Source organism: Macaca mulatta, chromosome 2 (genome assembly GCF_049350105.2).
Source record: "Macaca mulatta isolate MMU2019108-1 chromosome 2, T2T-MMU8v2.0, whole genome shotgun sequence".
Classification (NCBI taxonomy): domain Eukaryota; kingdom Metazoa; phylum Chordata; class Mammalia; order Primates; family Cercopithecidae; genus Macaca; species Macaca mulatta.
In genome coordinates, this window is record NC_133407.1 from 29,956,440 (window position 1) to 29,975,434 (window position 18,995).

Consider the following 18,995-nt stretch of genomic DNA (forward strand, 5'->3'; position numbering starts at 1 on the left):
ATATTCATTTATGCATATCTCTGCACTCACGCATTAATAAAAGCACATATATTGGATTTGAATGTGTGAGGGATGGATAGTGAAGCTGTAATCAAGATATTCAAGCTCTCCTCTTCATGGAGAAGTATTACATTATCTCTCTCGGTCTATTATGTTTTCTGAAATTTCCAAATGTATGTTTTGGCTTCTTCAACTTTAGTCTTTTGCATTTAAGTAATGAGAAAGTTAAGTGCAATAAATGGATCACTCAAGGGCATTACAAAGAATGTTTTGATCTATTTAGAGCCTTTAACTTCAGAGCAAAGGCCTGGTTTAGTGCGACCTTAGTGAATTCAAACTGTTTTGTTTCACTAACGAGTAAAGCATTTATTTCAATAGAATTAATGTATGACTGGCTTCTCAAAAAGGCTCCATTTCAGGAGGGTTGGGGACCTGATTTCTAAACCCTCTCAGATATATTTTTAAGAAAATGTTTTGGTATAAGTTTAACTGATGAAAATTTGAGAAGTACGTGGTCTTACAATTCCATTTTATTTGTATTAGTGATTACTTGTGAATATGTAGTTTTATTCAACAATTCAAAGCTCTGGGACGCCTTTGTGAGAAATGTGGATTTTTTCTCAATAGACTCTTATGTTGCTCCCCAGGGGATGCAGGGGTGCAGGGTTCTGCACTCTTCTTTTCACTTGGTAACTGATAATATTGGGCCAAACCTAGATCTGAGATAAGATTACTTATTGCTTTCTGACACTTCCTGTCTCTTAGGTGTCTTCCTTTTCTAGGGCGTTTGTCATTCCTTTGGCAACTGTGAATAATGCACCAACACCCTTAGGAAGGACCAGTTGTTCACAGAGCCAGGATAGATAATTAGCAAATTACATCATTACTTTCCTATTATTGAGCCAATCATCAGTATAAGTAAAATGTCCATAGTTTATAAAAGATGTTTGTGCGTTTTGAGTTTTTTTCTTTCTAGAAAGAGTTTACAAAGACATTTACATAGCACTTCTCATGTCTTCTTACTGAAACAACTGGAAGAATGTAATGGGGGCCAGCGGCAGCTTAGGACAGAGTGAGCCACAGGGTCCTGGGCAGGAACTAAAACCAAGCCTCAGAAGTGGAGCCTTTGACTTAGTGATAGCTCACATTTACTGAGTTCTTACCAAGAATAAGTCACTATTCTAAGTGCTTTACAGTTACATATTTTAATCCTCACAATAACTCCATAAGGATAAGTACTCTTCTCCTCATTGCATGAATGAGGCAGTGATGCAGCAGAGGGCTAAATGGCTTGCCCAAACAACAAGAAAATACGGAAGCCACAACCTGAACCCAGGCAGTCTTACTCCAGGCCACAATAGATTGCTTTTATTGCCTTAATGTTATCATCCCCCTTAAGGAGATTCACTTTTTCCAGCATGGTTTTGGATCTTCTTGAGGCCCCCCTACTACCATCTTTCATCTGAGGATGGATAGGTCTTACATAAGAGTGAAAGCTTACAAAGCAGTTCCTCTTACTTCAGATACCTTTGCCTTCTGCATGTTTGATATTCAAATATATCATTGCCCTTAAATCCTCCTTGAAAGAAGAGGAGACCAAACTTAAACTTCTTTATGTTTAAGTTTTAACAGTACAATTCTTCTTTACAATTTTATAGCCTTTTTTCTTATTAAAGTGATAATCCCTTGTTGAAAATTTGCAAAACACCAGAACAATTACTCCTAATAGTTATGCCATGTTAATTATCACTCCTAGTAGTAATGCTATGATAATTAACACTTTAACATATTGATTTTCCATCTTTTCCATGCACATTTTTCATACATTGTATATAGTCATTGCTAATGACATTTAATGCCAGTAAGCAATCATTAATATGTCAGACTATTCTAGGTTTCATAGGCTATCGTGCATATTTACCTTATATCATAAGCCTTAAGCCTTTATGTTATTTATTACCTGTTCAATGGCTTGGTATTTTATTATGTGTAATATCAAATGTGTCTACAATTGCACATTTGTTCTTTTCTATTTTTAACTGTTATCGATAATACTGCAATGAACACCTCTGGGTGTTCCAGATTATTACTGACATGGATAGGATACATTTCTAGACACAGAATTGCTAGGTCCATGGGCTGACCCATTTCAGGCTCTTTTTGGGTAATTAATACAAATTTTCTTCCTAGAACCTACCATAGAATTATTACTAGAAGCCTGAAACATTTAGTGAAACAACTATTGTTTGTGGAATTTAAGTTAACGGATATGCCGTTTCTGTTATCAAGTTAAATAATAGGAAAGTTCCATGTTTGAAACTCATTAATGTGAACCTTTCAGAACAGCTCTCTCAAAGTTACATGTCAAGAGTAAGGCTTTGGCTTTCACTGAGGACAATTAAGACCAAGTTCATGTGGAAAAAATATTGAAAATATTGTCTATAGTGTTAGTCAATATTCCTTAAAAAAGGGTAGAAACAAACTGTCCTATCTAATTAACTGGCATACATTCATCTTTTTCCATAGAAAAAAAACTGTAATTTTATTTTTGCTTTCACAGTCAGGAAATCCAGAACTAAAACTTAAGTAAACATCATGAAGTTTCCTACCAAATTAAATACAAACTTTTCATTGACAAAATGAAAGATGCCTATCATTTTACCCCAATCATTCTGCCCCGATCTAACATTCTAATTACATCTCCTGTTATGGCCATAAGCTAACTGTGTCCTAGACAATTTTAAGTTCCATCATTTTGGTGATCTCAATTGTCTTCAATATTGGCCTTATATGCACAGTGCCCTCCTTTAAACACCTTATCTGAGTCTTACCTGCTAGCCTATTTCCTTTAGTTGCCTTTTTATGTCCAACTTGGTGACTCAGTTATAGACCCCTAGAGGTCCTCTCTCATGTCAGTATCTTATAGGGAGATAAGGTCTCATATCTTAGATTTATTTAGTGATCTGTATGGAGTTCAATGTGTATTCCTGACAGAAATACAGTGAGGTAAGAAGAGTCTATTACTACCCTTTTATAACCCTTAAGGACTTGAAATTCTTTTTTATCATAATAACCTCTAATGAAGCCCTAGTCACTTAAGCTAGCAAGTCATTCTTCCATACAATAGAAACTTAAACTGCTAAACAGGTCCCACTTTCATTGTTAGGACTACAGTTTAGTATAAGATCTCAGCTAGAATTCACTGAGTGCTTAGCAAAAAACAAACGTTGACTCAGTACTCATTGTATGTATCTAACCTCTCTCTGAAAGAAGAGGACATTTCTGAAAAGCCCCTTTTCAGTTTACTAAAAGTTTAGGAAGTTCTTACTGTAACCCTGCACCAGAAAACCTTCCTCAGTAGCACTGCTTCTACTAGAATAAGTATGTTTTGTAGAAACATCTTTGAAGAGTGCTTGTGTTCTATGTAGAGCCATTATTTTTCAATATGGAAGCTCAAAAAACTAACTAGCTTGTGCCCCTCTGTATCCCCTAATCATTTCCTCTCAAGTTTCCAGAATCACTTGAAGAGGAGTATTCACTTTGTGAACCTTTCTTCCTTTATAACAATTTGACCTGTATGCCTCAGTCAAGAGTAGAGCTGTAAAATGTGGCTAAACAAGGCACTTGAGGAAACAAATTCAGGGTCAGTATTCAAGTCAGCCTGGCAAAGAAAAGAATTCACTGAATGAAGTCACCAGGTAATGAGTAGGTTAGAGGCAATTGAATTTCATCTCTGGAGAAGTCTTAAACTCTTGGGAAGGCTAGGGAAGGAAAACAGACTTGTTGATCCAACAGGCTCTTTAAATCTCTCATGCCTCAAGAGTGAAAATGTCCAAAACTAGCCATTGAGATAAGATGAGGCAGCTTTAAAACAGGCAGTAACAGTTTCCCCTAATCTAATTTTCTATCAAAAACCTGAAACAAAGAAAATGCAGAAACCATCATCCAGATCCTAAAGACCGGGAAGTAGCTAATGGAGCCATATATTCATCATATTGATTGGCCCATTGATTTTTTTCCCCCTTCTTAAGCGCCTGTTTCTTGGTCCTGTGCCAAAGATGCTTTAAAGAGCTTAAACAAAACTTATACCAAATCTTGCCAATGGCTGCCAGGGAACCTACAAACTAACTTTCTCTGTAGTCACAAGTATAGTTGCACAGTTGAATCCTGCCAGAGGAAAATACAGAGTTTTGGATGCAAAAACCTGCTAAATCTATCTAATTAAGAACCCAAATTGAGAAGGGAAGAAAAAAAAAGCCTAAGTAGTGAGCCTGTAATAGTTGAGTCAAGAAGGCATGAAGAGAAAGACATTTTCTTAGGTACCCCAGCTAATAAAGATTGAGGGAATGTGATCACAGAATCAGAAATATGAATGGAGCATATTCATTTTCCCAGGACCAATTGCAGAATTTTGAATATTATCAATTCCTTAATCCATTGGTTTCCAAATTCTATGGAGTTTAAGAATTATCTGAAGCATTGTCTAAAATGCAGATTCCTGGATCTACCTTCAGAGAGCCTAATTCAACAGGGAGCGGGACTTTGGAACCTCTCTTCTAACAAGCAGATTCATAGGAAAAGGGGGTCTTTGGATCAAACTTGGAGAAACACTATGAGTGGGTTTACAGAACAGCTTTATCTGGGGACCACTGTAGATTAATTGGAGAGGTATACAATGGAAGTTGTTAGATATTTGGATGATTGATAATTATCCCTTCATTCTTTGTGGTCCATTTATTCTTCTACACAAAGTAATCTAGAAAGTCTCTTGCCAATTTTGGAATAAAAGAGATACATAAAAACTGGTGTTAGTTAAAAAACATTTAACTGCAAGTAGCAGAAACTGAGTAAATGCAAGCAAATCAACAAAATTTTTTTCTGAGGCTACAGTGATGATATCCCATAGAGTTCTGCAGCCTTACAAAGACACAGAGAAGGGGAATTAGAAATTCGTCACAACACTCCACCTCTCTCATCACTGCACTCCTTCTCATGATCTCTCTCGTTATCTCTCTCTCTCTCTCTCTCTCTGTCTCTCTCTCTCTCTCTGTCTCTCTCTCTCTCTCGGGACTTTCTCTCCCTGTTTCTCAGTTTAAAGACAGGAAATGGCTGCCCCAACCACCAATCCCAACCAACTAATACATACGAGTTCCACACACTGAGACTAAATTCCAAGTCTGTCTTGGGTTGGTTGTTACCTATGATACAATCAATATGGATACATATTGGTCATCTAGAAGTCAGGGGCCCATATGAACGATAGAAGGTAATTCTGTGTGGGGATAGTTATGAATTTAAAGTTTCAATCACATGCTTTCAAGGGTCTCTTTCTACCTCAAATCCTCTCTTCCTGATCAGAGATATGTCACAACAAATCATGTAAAATGTAGCCTTATAGCAAGGAACTGTAATGGTCCACATCTTGTTCTTTCTTAGAAGGAAAATAAAATAGATGGACAGGATCTGGTCTCAGCACAGGGTCCGCCCAAGTCATGATTATCAAATGGATGAAAAGTATCTGATTCTCCTTAATTTCTTTCCAAGCTCTTACATCCCAGCTGGATCTATGTGCTTATCCCTATTCTTTTCAACGAGCAGGGTCTCTATTATTAGTCATTTGTAGCCAGTATGTATGGGCTAAGTTGATCTGTCCCTTATTCCATGGGAAAAGATGACCACATTAAGCCTAAATACACCCATTTGAATGACAGAACATTAATTTCATCTACCCTAAAGAGATCTCGCTTTCCTGAGGCATTGGATATCTGAGTTATTTCTTGTACTAGGATTTTGGTGACTCACATTTGAACAGTAAAGCAAATCAAAATGGACAAAGCATGATCAGGAGTCCTGATCTCAAAGGCAGACGTATTCTCAGATATATTTTTTGGTACTTTATGACCTATATGCCACTATCAGGAGATTTTTCTGTTTTTAAATATTTAAAAGGGGTGAAAAAGTTCATTTCAGCTTCAGCGACAGGCAAACCCCATGGTACCCTTCCACAGTCTGAACAGAATTTTCTTTCTGAAAAGATTCATCTTCCAAAGGTTGAAGGTAGAAGTATAAGGGGTTGAGGGTGGGGCTGAGCTCGATCACAACCTAGTAAACCTTGACCTTCCTTACAAATTCCGTTGTCTACTGCTCATGGAGCTTCTCATCCGCCCAGGTGTTCTCTACTAGCAGCCAGTTTTGGCAGGGGAGAGGGGTGTGTGATGTGGGGTGTGTGTGTGTGTGTGTGTGTGTGTCTGTGTGATGCTTTTTAATCAAGCTACAAACTTCTCTGCTGGGAATTTTATAAGCTCTTCCTGGATTTGTTTTGTGTACTTGAAGAAATAATTACCAATAAGCATCTGGTCTCTTGAAGCTAAAGGTGCTTACAAAGACTCCAATTGGAAATCTGAGGTCATTTTCAAATGAGTCTCCTTTTGAGTCCAGTAAGTACAACTTTAAGCTTTCAGCCAAGGTGTGGCCCTTTGTTCTTTAAGACAGAGATGAGTTCGTGCTAGTGACATTCAGTTGGGCAGATAAGCTAGTGCCAGTGAAATCCAATAGGACAGGAAACAGCAATTTGTTCCTGCACCTTTTCTACCCTCTGGGAATTCACACTCAGAAGGGAGGTCACTCTACACTGAGCCACCTTGTGGCATGTGTGGAGAACAACAGCCAGAGGCAAAAGCCATTTTATTATTGGCTGACAAAACAGTATTTTAAGGACACTCTCTGGGAAGGGTGTGGTGGTGATTCTGTGAGACGCCCCAAGAGAATAAGCAATTGTACAGCACAACTTGCTTCTGCTACTCCGTTTGTCTTCTATAACTGAACTCTTTAGAGAGATGATATTATTGTAGTGATTAAGAGAGAAAGCTTCGGAGAGCAACAGAAATGAGCTAAATCCTGACTAGTCAAATCCCGACTCTCCTTCTATCATATAAATGTAGCCTTATACTGGATACATAAACTTAAAGAAATTATTCAGCCTCTTGAGTCTCTGAAAAATGAAAATGGTAATGGTACCCAACTCATAGGTTTGTTGTAGGAACTAAATGAGATAATGCATAAGAAGAAATTGGCATAATGTCTGGCACGAAGAATGGACTCAAAAAATTTTTAAGTAGGTAACATGTAAACATTGTTGTCAAACTTCTTTGGGGATTTCTTACAATTTCTTCTTTGAAGTTAGAATCATGCTTTTTTGTATTGTTAAGGAGCTGATGGTAGATTGTCTTTCAAGGAAAGGGACAGAATCCTTTTTAAAATGCTATCAAGTCAGACTACGAGTTGTATGATTGTTAGCTTAGTTGAGTAGAAGCTATTTCTAGCTTCTCACCATTTATGAAGATGATGTCCGCTTGTGTCAAGGTAGGCTTTGAAAACTCCCCTTTTTCTTTGTCTTCACTCGGCCATTTTTGTCCAAGCTAGATATCTTAAAGCATCAGGAAATATTAGCCAGAGAAAACAGATCTGTTGACCAGTTTCAGGCACCTAACACCATGTCCATTCAGATGAAAATTGTTAGTCACTCCAGATCACACAGAATGACTGCATCTAAAGCCCAGCTAACCCACAACTAGTGAGTCAAATATTCCTTTCCCATTTCCTCTCTCTTACTTATTTCTCTTTATTTTAACTGTGAATGAGTAATTTTAAAGTGCTGATCTTCTGGATATATCCGAGAACTTTGCCCCTACCACAAACCCTTTGACTCTACAATGGACAATCTGTTGAAGACAAAAAAATACAATGGACAATCTGTTGAAGAAAAAAAAAGTTAGAGAAAAATATTATCCAAACCCAATAATAGGCTTCCATACTGAGTGATTCCCCCACCACTGTCTGGGCAGTATCTCAATTACAAAAATAAGTAAACATAAATATGTAGGTGATGGGGTTGAAATCTCATGTCATTATTGGAAGTCAACAGATACTCAAGGAGATGCTTCTCAACAGTATTGAGATAACTCAATACTGTTGGATAACTCAATTGTTGGATAACTCAACAGTGAGTTATCCAGTTAACTCACTGAAAGAAGATCTTAGGAAGATGGATTCAGCCGTTATAATAGCCAAAGTCTCAGGTAATGGGGTAAGGTTACTACTTTTCTTATCCACTTGGAATATAATTCAGATGGCATAGAAACCAGAGTCAAGGCATAAAATGAATAACCAAGTGTAGGGATCTCAATATTTCGAGTATTAATGACAGTACACGTGTTATTTTACCCTCTTCCTACAATATATTCACTTTTATTTCAATATATTGTAGGTAATATGAGTGAGGGAGAAGGTCCGTTGGTTTTCCATCTCTATTAAGGTGCTCTATGTATTTTGTTAATTGTATTTAATTTTGAGAGATACTACATGAATGGGAATTGTACTTAATATCACAGGAGTTTACCATTGTGTAGTATTTCACAGTTGAAAAATCTTTTTTAAGTGGGTTGCTTGGTTTGATCTTCACACCAATAAAATATGTTTTATAAGTTCTTATTAGAATTTGCATTTGATAAATGAGATTCCAAAAGATTAAGTTACTTGTTCAAGTATACTCTGCTAGTAAATGATCATACTGCGATAAGTTTGTGGTGTTAGGGGCTTAAATGTAATGCCAAGGAAGTTTATGGAACTTCCTTTCCTGAAAATCTTTTTAGAAACCAACAATTCTCTTCTAACTCAGGGGTTTAAGTGTTTTTATATGTGGTCCTGACTAAAGGCAAGCAAAGAGCCCAGAAGGCCTCATAAGTATTCTGCTAGCCCTGTAATTGGGACCATTTCTTTCTCTCTAAATGGAAGCACAGTGATGATAATAATTAAGCTTTAGGCTTTCATATTTCCTTTCATCTGAGTTCTTCAGCCGGACAGGAAGGACCCACCCGCTTAGCATGATATGGTTTTTTTCAAACTGGTCCATGTCCATTAACCATCTAGACTTCCATTAACCATCTAGACTTTGTTTATTGGTAACAGCAAACAACTTATGGAAACCTCAGGAATTTGAACCCCAAATGTGTGGTCAAATCTACTTTTTACAGAGGAAGGTATCATAGCTTTACAAAACTTTCTGAATAAAGTTTGTGCTCTTATACATAATAATGAAGTTAAGGAACCATCAAAGTAACTAGTCAGCAACATCTGCAAGTTTAGTGGGAAGAGTCTGAAGGCAGAGTGCAGATAGAAATGTGAACACTCCACTCTATCCCGCCTCCTCCCAGCATTCCACCTGCAATAGACTGTATTCATATCTCCCAGAGGAAATATGCTATTACTGATAATATGATCACTGAAACACTGGGAGTGGTTGGATACAGAGCTCTGGCAGTGGGTTAATAAAAGGCCTAATGAAGAACAAAAAATTCTGCCAGTCACTGTAAAAAAATATTGCCCTCGGGAAATTATAAATCAGACACCATGGTGTGAAGTTAAATATATATATATATATTTATATATATTTTATATATATATATAAAATACATACACACACACACACACACACACACAGCATTGCCTTGCTGATAAATGCTGGAGTGGGCAGACTGGTGACGAAACACATAAGTCACTGGATGCCCTTGAAGTTTCAGTCCACCTCAGCATGATGCAGTTAAACGCCTCAGCTGTGCAAAGCCAAAACCACATTTGCTCAGCCTTGTCTGATCACACTGCACTGTGTGGTAGAAACAGGATGACTGATCCACAAATTAGTTGTACTTCCCAGAGCCTTACTTGCCTTTTCCCTTGTTATTTTTATCTTTTTTTTATTTGTTTATTTGCTCAATTTTACAGCACTAATCTCAATAGACTCTTAAATACTGCTTCTGGATACAGACCTGTATTTAGGGTTTTCTTAATGTATCCACATTGAACTTGTCTGGTGGGCAGCCTCAATAATTCCATCCACCAACATAGGAAATGTGATGAACAAAGCAGGCCCCGACTAACAGTAATACCTTACCTTTCAGCTAAATTACCAGAGGTCTAGGAAAGAAAGAGTTGACCTTTCTAACACTAGAAACAATCACACACCTTGACACATGAACATGGTGACTGCCTGATTAATACTGAGGAGCTATGGTTCACCTCCTTGGTTTTTCACCTTCACTGAGTCATTGAGTTCCTGCGGCCTTGCTCCTTTAAACTGTTGCTTTCTAACACACCATTTTCTCCCCAGAGGGTACTTCTGCCATCTTCTCACCTGGTTGATTGCCTACCGACTGTTGACTTTACATCTGAGATAGGCATGGCCCCAGGGGATTTGGAGGAAAGATGGCCAAGGAGTACAGTGAGGTCAACGTCAAGGAGAACCCCTCCACCCCCACCAATGAAGCCTGCTTCACATCTTATCTGCTGAAGCTGGTATCTTTCAATCTACCCTTGAAAGAAATGAGGAGAGGCTGAAATGTTTCGTATTTCAGGGACTCCTCTGCAGTGTTAGGGTGTGGGAATAAACTGGGATATCTAGGGAATTCCTTTCCATTTTCAGGGATCCTAAAAAGACAATTCCAGAAATGTGGGGAAGGTCTATTAGAAAACCATCAGATTCCTTAAATAAATTGAACCACAAACCTCCAACAGATAGGACAATGAAACCTCTCTACTTGTAATAAGCATCTGGACATTTATCTTAAATTCTCTTCCCTGAGATTTACATTTTCCTGGAAATCTCTGAAATATTATCGCAGTTACCACCACTCTGGTTTCAAAGGGTCTATTGTATTTGTATTTCTTTTTTTACTGAGGTGATGAAAGAATATGTAAACCAAACTTTACCAAGGATTCAGGGATGAAAAAAATTAGAAAAAAATAGACAATAAAAATAATATACAGTTTGTGAATCTGAATCACACATGGCAGCTTTGTAAAGCTGTCTGATGGAGCATTGATTCCCATATGGCAGAGCAAATCCCTGATGGACTTTTCATTGGTGCACAGTGCAGCAAAATGGAAAGAAAAAAGATACAGTGAGATTTTCATACTCAATTATAATATATATTGTAAATTATACTTATTTATTCTAAGAGTGTATCCTTACTTTTATTATCATAAATACTCCTCTCTTTTAATAGTAGATTATATTTTTTCTTTTGATGTCTTTGTTTGGTAAAATACAAAGTTAATCATTCTGTGTTACTCTTCCACTTTTAAAATTTTACTCAGCCCAGAAACCCAAAAGTCTGGGAAACACCACAACAAACTGGTAAAGCCCTTCCTGTTTCCATTCTGCCTTAACCTTTCCTCCAGAGGCTATCTTTCCTCTGTCAGTATGGAGAACATGACCTCAAGCATATCCAGAGTTCTTAAAGTATTAGCCCCAAACAACAAGGTTTCCCCTCAAAAATATAGGAGTTCCCTTTCACTCTAACATCGAACTATCAAGTTGAAGCTTTTATTCTGAGGACGATCCTTTTAATCTAGCTTTGAGAGAAAATTAGTTTCTGGGAGGTGCTGCTGAGGTGATATCTATTAAAATTAGACAGAAATGGCAGAGCGGCTCTCTACTGCTTTGCACAGATATCCTCATAGGCAAGCCAAATTCCCCTTTCTCTTCTGTGTACATTTATGTACATTTAATAATAGTACTGTAATTATTTAATAATTATTATTACAATGATAGTATTGTAATTATCAGATGGAGTTTTGCAGTGCTGCCCAATGTACGACCCACAGACTTATTCGTAGAATAAATCCCTTGACGGAATCCAGTCATTTTATTTTATGAATATAAACTTATAATTAATTTTATTCAATACCAAATGAACAACCCAACCAAGTTAGTTGATCTAACATTTAATAACTCAATAGGTTATTTGTAAATAGTTCTTGATCACATATAAACATGAAAGTTTATTAAATGACACATTGTTTACCCCTGAGAATTAAAAAAAGAATTTGTGTTTTGAGGGTCATTTTCTGCCCAAAGGAGACCCCTCATGTGTAACAGACCACAGACCATTCTTTAAGGATGAGCACTTTGGGAGCCCTACACTGCAGATGAATGAGCCATGCCTGTAGACCAGAATATTGGCTTGCTAAATTCTTTCCGGATTTATTTTCTTTTGTTATTCTTGAGCTTTTAGGTAAGTTTGTTTACTTGTTCCCACTGTGCTGAGAGATCTTAAAGAAGAGCCTACGTCTACATCTGAATTAAGAGTACTGAGAGATAAGTCCATCACATTTGAACTAGAAGTTAGAGAAGAGAAGGAACAGGGGCTTCTGTGTGGCATATGGTTACTGGGAGGTCTCCCAAGGGAAATAAATATGCATCTTGGAAATGGAGAGAAGTTTACAGGCACAACCACCTCTCTCCCATTTGGAGATTCTTTGTATCGGCCAATTTTAGAGAATTGGCTCTTATTTTCTTAAAGATATCACTAGATGCCATTAGATGGCCAATAAAGATAAGGTCAGAAAATTGACCTTTGAAATTGGTACCGTGAAGGTTGTTGATGGTCTTACAAAAGCAGTTTTTGTGAAGTGGCAGGAGTAGAAGTCATTCTAGAACTTGCTGAAGAGTGAATTCCGTAAAAATGTAAAAGTAGCATTTGCAAGCCACTCTTGGGAAGCCAGGCTGTGAAAAGGTGGGGACAATGGGGTAATAGCAGGAGTTCCAGAGTCAAGGAATTGTGGAGATGGGAGATAATAAAGCATTTTTGTGTTACGGGAAAGATCATTTAGGAAGATAAAGATTGATGATGAAGTGGGGACAGAGAATGAGCAACTGAGCAAAGACTTTAAGAAAGTGAGAAGTGATAAGGGATGAGATCTGGAGTATGTGTGCAGCTACCAACATTTGAAAGGGGAAGGGATATTTCCTTCATTTTAATAGTAAGAAAGAAGGAAAGAGATAAGTACCCTTGCAGACAGCTTTGGATCACCAATTTTGGTGATGAAGAAAGTAACAAAGTTTCCATCTTTTAGTTTCTATGTTCATAACGACACTAGATTATTAGCTAAAATGAGAGGGAAAGAAATGAGAGTAAAACAAATTTTAAAATACTGATTAATTTTTAAATGTAGAATTATGGAGTAATGTTCAGATGCCATTTAAGGTCTCTGATGTTTTGGTTTATTCCTCAGCTATGAGGAATAAGCTATATCTGCTCCCTTCTTCATGAGCAGATATGGAAAGGGCAAGAAAAGTCAAACCAAGATTAGAATTTTACAAAGTTTATACAGCAGAATGATACAGGGCAAGAGCATTTGAATATTTGGTAGGGAGAAATTAAGTTAATGAATCATGAAATCTAAGCTAGAAAGGAAGGAAAGTGATAAGATAAATGAGTTGAAGGATTATGAGTAAGCAACAGGATCAATGGATTTACAGCCATGAAGTAGGAAGTACCAGAATTATGGGAAGTTGTGGTTGGAGAGAAGAATATATGCATTTGAGATTTTGGAGTGGGTGGAGATGGAAAGGTCAGTGCAAAGAGAAGTGAAGAAGCTGAGAAGCCAAGTTCCCAAGAATGATGACAGGAAATAAAGATACCGAGGCCAGGCCAGGCACGGTGGCTGTAATCCCAGCACTTGGGATCTGCCAGGCAGGCAGATCACCTAAGGTCAGGAGTTTGAGACGAGCCTGGCCAACATGGTGAAACCCCATCTCTACTAAAAATACAAAAATTAGCTGGGCATGTTGTCGTGCACCTATAATCCCAGATACTTGGGAAGCTGAGGCAGGAGAATTGCTTGAACCTGGGAGGCAGAGGTTGCAGTGAACTGAGATCGCGCCACTGCATTCCAGCCTGGGCGACACATCCAGACTCCATCTCAAAAAAAAAATAAATAAATAAAAAATACAGAGGCCAAAAGTTAGTGAAAGGTGGAAAGTGGCTAGGAAAATATCTGTAAATGATCACCATGGGAAAAAGACGATGACCTATCTAGAAGGATTGAGCCTCAAAGATGCAGCGTAGGAGGAAGAAGGGAAACTTTGATCTAAAGAAAGCATAGTGTAGAGGGGGACACAATGTCTCCTCCCAGTTGTGAAGGGTAGAATGTGCTAAGAAAAGAAGAGAGAGTGAAAGGGTTGCCGAGTAATGAGGTCCTCAGAGGACATCCAGGTTTTAGTCCATGTGGTGTACATTTTATTGGAGAATATGAGGCTGTAGTGCTATTTATCTCCCAAAAGAGAGGTCAAGATTTGAAAATGAGGGAAGTGGATGGCTGTGCCAAAGTTGTCCAGGGATAAGAGTTCAAAGAATGTAGAATGAGGAAAGAACAAGTAGAATTGTGAGGTATGATGGAATTATTCCTAGTTACTGCATTTTCTGTAAACACAGCCATAATCATGTCTCCTATTGAGTATCCACAATGTATGAGGCATGTATTGTATATGCATTATCTCATTTAAACTTTACAACAAACTGTGAGGAAAGTTGCCTCATTGTCCATTTCACAAAGGATGAAATTCAGATTTAGAGAGACCATGGAACTTGCCCCCAAATATACAGATTTTAAATGACAGAGCTTAACCACTATTTTATATTGCCCATCACTTAGTAACAGATGTATTCCTGAATGAGTCTATCACAATCTGAATTTTTTGCAAACCATGCCAGAGTTGCAATTCACAACATTTCTGGGAATACTACTGCAAATCCTTTGTTAATGCAAAAATAACTGCCCCAAATGGACACCTCCTCAGTAATCTGTTTGTCCAATCTCAATATGCTTGAAGCATGATTAATTTTTATTGAAAGGTGTAGTTACATAGTATTCTAGGTCAGAGATGATCAAAGACTTTTACGGACAATAAGTTTTCTAACTTAAAAAAAAAATTCAAAACTCAATAAGGTCAGTGGCAAAAGCAAGAATTACACCAAGGTATTATGACACTACTCACTATAAAACATTGCAATTCCTTACTCATTAGCAGAGTTTTATTTTTCATGGGATGTATTTCAAATGAGGATGTGCTATAAGTAGAAAACAATACATACGGGTTCATTAGTCTTGCTCTTTTAAAGATAAATGCTGTATGTGGGATAAATGCTGTGAGCAAGAAATTATAAGCAGGTTCCCATATGCTAGATATCTATTTCCACAGCTCCTATCATCATGGTTTCTGGGCACTTTGACAGATAGATGAGGCTAATTCAGGCAATGCAGTACATTCAGAGAGTAGGTGAAAATCCTCTTTCTCTTTTGCTCCCTGCCTCAAAAAAACAATAATTAGTTGGAAAGCTAAAAGAATGAAAGATTTCCTAGAATAGAAAACTAACAGAAAAGCCATGCAGAAGAAGCAGTTTTAATCTTTTTGTTACAAGTAATAATGTTGACTGTATTACCCTTTGATCAAGGTGTTTGGGAATGTATCCTAAGTAAATAATCCTCAGTGTGGAAAACGTTGTATGCTAATCAACACAGCATTAGATAGGGGAAAAATACAAGAGCAAACAAGAAAAAAAAGTGTTCAAAAGTAGGAGATAATTGTGAATAATTTATGGTATTTATTCTCTGAATATTGTGTAGAGTTAAAATCACATAGTAAAAACTGTGCACAAACCATAAGAATTTCATTCTTTGGAAAAATCCTTAAAATACAATGTTAAATGAAGAAAGTAGACTACAATATTATATAAATAATGTGATTAAAGCTGTAAAAAGAAAAATACAATGCATAGAGAAAAACTTGGGTTTCAGTGTTGATACAGGAGTGATTTTTTTATTATTTTAATTTTTCTGTATTTTTTAAATTTCCTTTGAGAAAAATATCTTATTTTAAAAAATAATAATGTAGGAATTTGGAGATTTAAGAGCTTGAAATTCTACCAATAATGACATTTTAAAAATCCATTCACATGGATTTTTAACAAGTACCCCATTACTGGCAAACCCTGTAGTATTTTTAATAACATTTTAATCAAATTTTCCCAGTTTTTACATATGTTAAAGTGCATCAAAATGTGGACAGTTTGATGAATTTCGACAATTGTACATACCCATGTAACCACACCACAATCGAGATAGAGGACATGTCCATCATTCCCAAAAGTTTCTTTATGCCCCTTCCCAGTCAAATCTTCCCCCACTTCTTGAACAGGAAACAACTGATCTGTTTTCTATTACTATGATTACTCACTGTTCCTGTTCTAGAATTTTATGTAAGTGGAATTGTACAGTTTTTATTCTTTTCTCTCTGGCCCCATTCACTCGGCATCATGTTTTGAGGTCAATCCACCTTGTTGCATGTATCAGTAGTTTGTTCCTTTGTATTGATGTGTATGCCTATGCCACATTGTGTGTATGTACCATATATGTTGATCTATTCATTTGTTCATGCTCATTTAGGTTGTTTTCATTTGGAAAGATGTTTTGGACATTTGTGTTCAAATCATTCTGTGGACATATGTTTTCATTTCTTTTTTTTTATTTTATTTTTCCATAAGCTATTGGGGTACAGGTGGTATTTGGTTACATGAGTAAGTTCTTTAGTGGTGACTTGTGAGATACCCAAGCAGTATACACTGCACCATATATGTTGTATTTTATTCCTCACCCCCCCCCACCACACCCACTCTTTCCTCCAAGTCCCCAAAGACCGTTGTATAATTCTTATGCCTCTGCATCCTCTTTGGTGCTAAAAGCTAAAAGAATGAAAGGACCCAAGAGGTATGCCTTGCATTCTACCAGTGGAATTCCTATGCTGTATGGTAAGTGCATATTTAACTTAAGGTTTAAATTAAAAAAAAAAAAAATAAAAACTTTCACAAGCGAAAATCTTTTCAACCTTAGAATAGGCGAAAATTTTTTAGAGGGGATGCAAAAAGCACAAGCCATAAAAGAAAAAATTTATATATAGGACATCATCAAAGTTAAAAATTTCTGTCCTTCTAAAGACAGCACTAAGGAAACAAAAAGACAAGCAGCAGACTGGCAGAAAATATTTACAATACATATATGTGAAAAAGAATTTGCATTTGAATACATAAATAACTTTTACGAGTCAATGGTAAGAACTCAAACATCCAATAAAAACAAGGCAAAAGATTTGAACAGATATTTCTTCAAAGAAGATAAACATGCATATGAATAAATGCTCAATATCATTAGTCATCAGGAAAACGCAAATTAGAATGATGATGAAATATCATTACACTTCTACTAAAATGTCTACAATTACAAAGATTGATAATACCAAAGCTAGTGACTATGTGGAGCAACTGGAACTCTCAGACGGTGTGTATTTTTAGTGGAATGATTCATCTCACATTGGTATCTTAAACAAGTGAAGAATTATTCCTTTAAGTCAGGGCCTGAGGTTTAATTAATGTTCATATTTAGTCCTTTTCTCATTATACCTTCAGATTTTGCTAATTTCCATGGCTAGATTATTGTGTATAACCTAGCTAAATATCAAATGGTCTCTACATCAGGAAAGACACAATTGTTATTGGCCTGGCAAGTTATTTTAAGATATTATCTCTATAACTACCAATTAATACATTCAATACCTCATTATCTTTGTTCTATTTTAATTTTCATAAATCATTTTGGAGGCCATACTGTATCTCCTTCTTACCATGTAAATCTTGTAATGCCTTTGGTCAAAAGTAATAAAATTCAAATCAAACACAATTAGCAATTCATGAGTTATCTTTCAGTTTATACATCAATTCCAAAAGCTGACTCAATTTATAGACTCAATTAGAATGTCAACTGTGCTAGGTTGTGGGGTTTGAACTGTGACATTGGGAAAATTCAAACATGGTTTTATTTACTCTAGAACTTTAATTTCCTGTAATCCTCTCACAATCTATAACAGCACAATGATCTCTTTGAAGTGAAAACAGAGAATCACTCTTGAATTTTACTTCTCTACACGCCTTATTTGCTCTATTTTTGTGTTATTGTGATTTTCCAAACCTAAAATAATGATTTGAAGTACAACTGAGAGGAAAACAATTTAATATGTATTTTTAAATTCCAGAATAATTAAATTCTCACAATATTTTAATGATTTGGGAGATAATTAAACATAACATGTGATATCTAAGCTTAGGTATCGCATGCATTCTGTGGTTTCCTAAATTTTCTGTAGATTTTACTCTGTATCAACTTACTGTCTCATTTTCAGTACCAATATTGATGGGCTCTGCTTCATTGTTTGATCCTTCCCAAATTTATTTAAAATGTAGTCACACATAGATTAAATCATATGTCAGAACTGTTCATGGTACACCCTGTACGTTCCTAAAGAAAGATATTTAATTAATTAAGAAAAAATAGTAGCATTCTGTAGCAAAAGCAAAAAATGCAAGATCAAAACTCCAGGTAGACTCTTTAAGCCATTATGAGTGACCTCTAAACCACAAACAATGGTAAATTCTTAGGAAAACTTTGCTTAACTGGCACTCACAATGCATATTAACTCAGAAGCACAACCCGGCCAAAAATATAAACCACTCAGTGGTTATAAATGTGAAAAGAAAATTAGCACATGAGCAAAAGGAAAAACACATCTTTGGTGTCAACCTTTCCGTGAACTTCTCTGTTGTGATTACAGTTGTTTGTTGGGTTTTGCAAAGGTGTGATGGACAGGGGGAAATGTACACCTGGAGGGAACTGCGCAGCTGTCAATAGTTGCAGACTGAAACTATGTTAGGTATAATTGTGTTCATTGTTTGTATTTCCTGATTCACAGAGCCCCTTAAAGTCACTGCAAAGGGAGCAAGTCTTACAGAGGTTCCCAACCATGTCTGCATATGAGACTCACTAGAGTGTTTTCAAAAATATTCAAATGTCTGATTCTTTCTACAGGTTAATGAAATAAGAACCTCTGGGCATGGAGCCTGGATATCAGTATTTTCTAATAACAGCTGGTGATTCTGATGCATAGTTAGGTTTAAAAAACACTATATTAAAGCAAACGTTAGTAGCTTTTTCCAGCCCAGGCTTCTAAGATGATAGAGAAAGTAGGGACAAGATTGAAGGGCCCAAAGCTATTTCCAATTTATCAGAAAGTCCAAGAGAATTATACATGCAATGTACAATATCCAGGT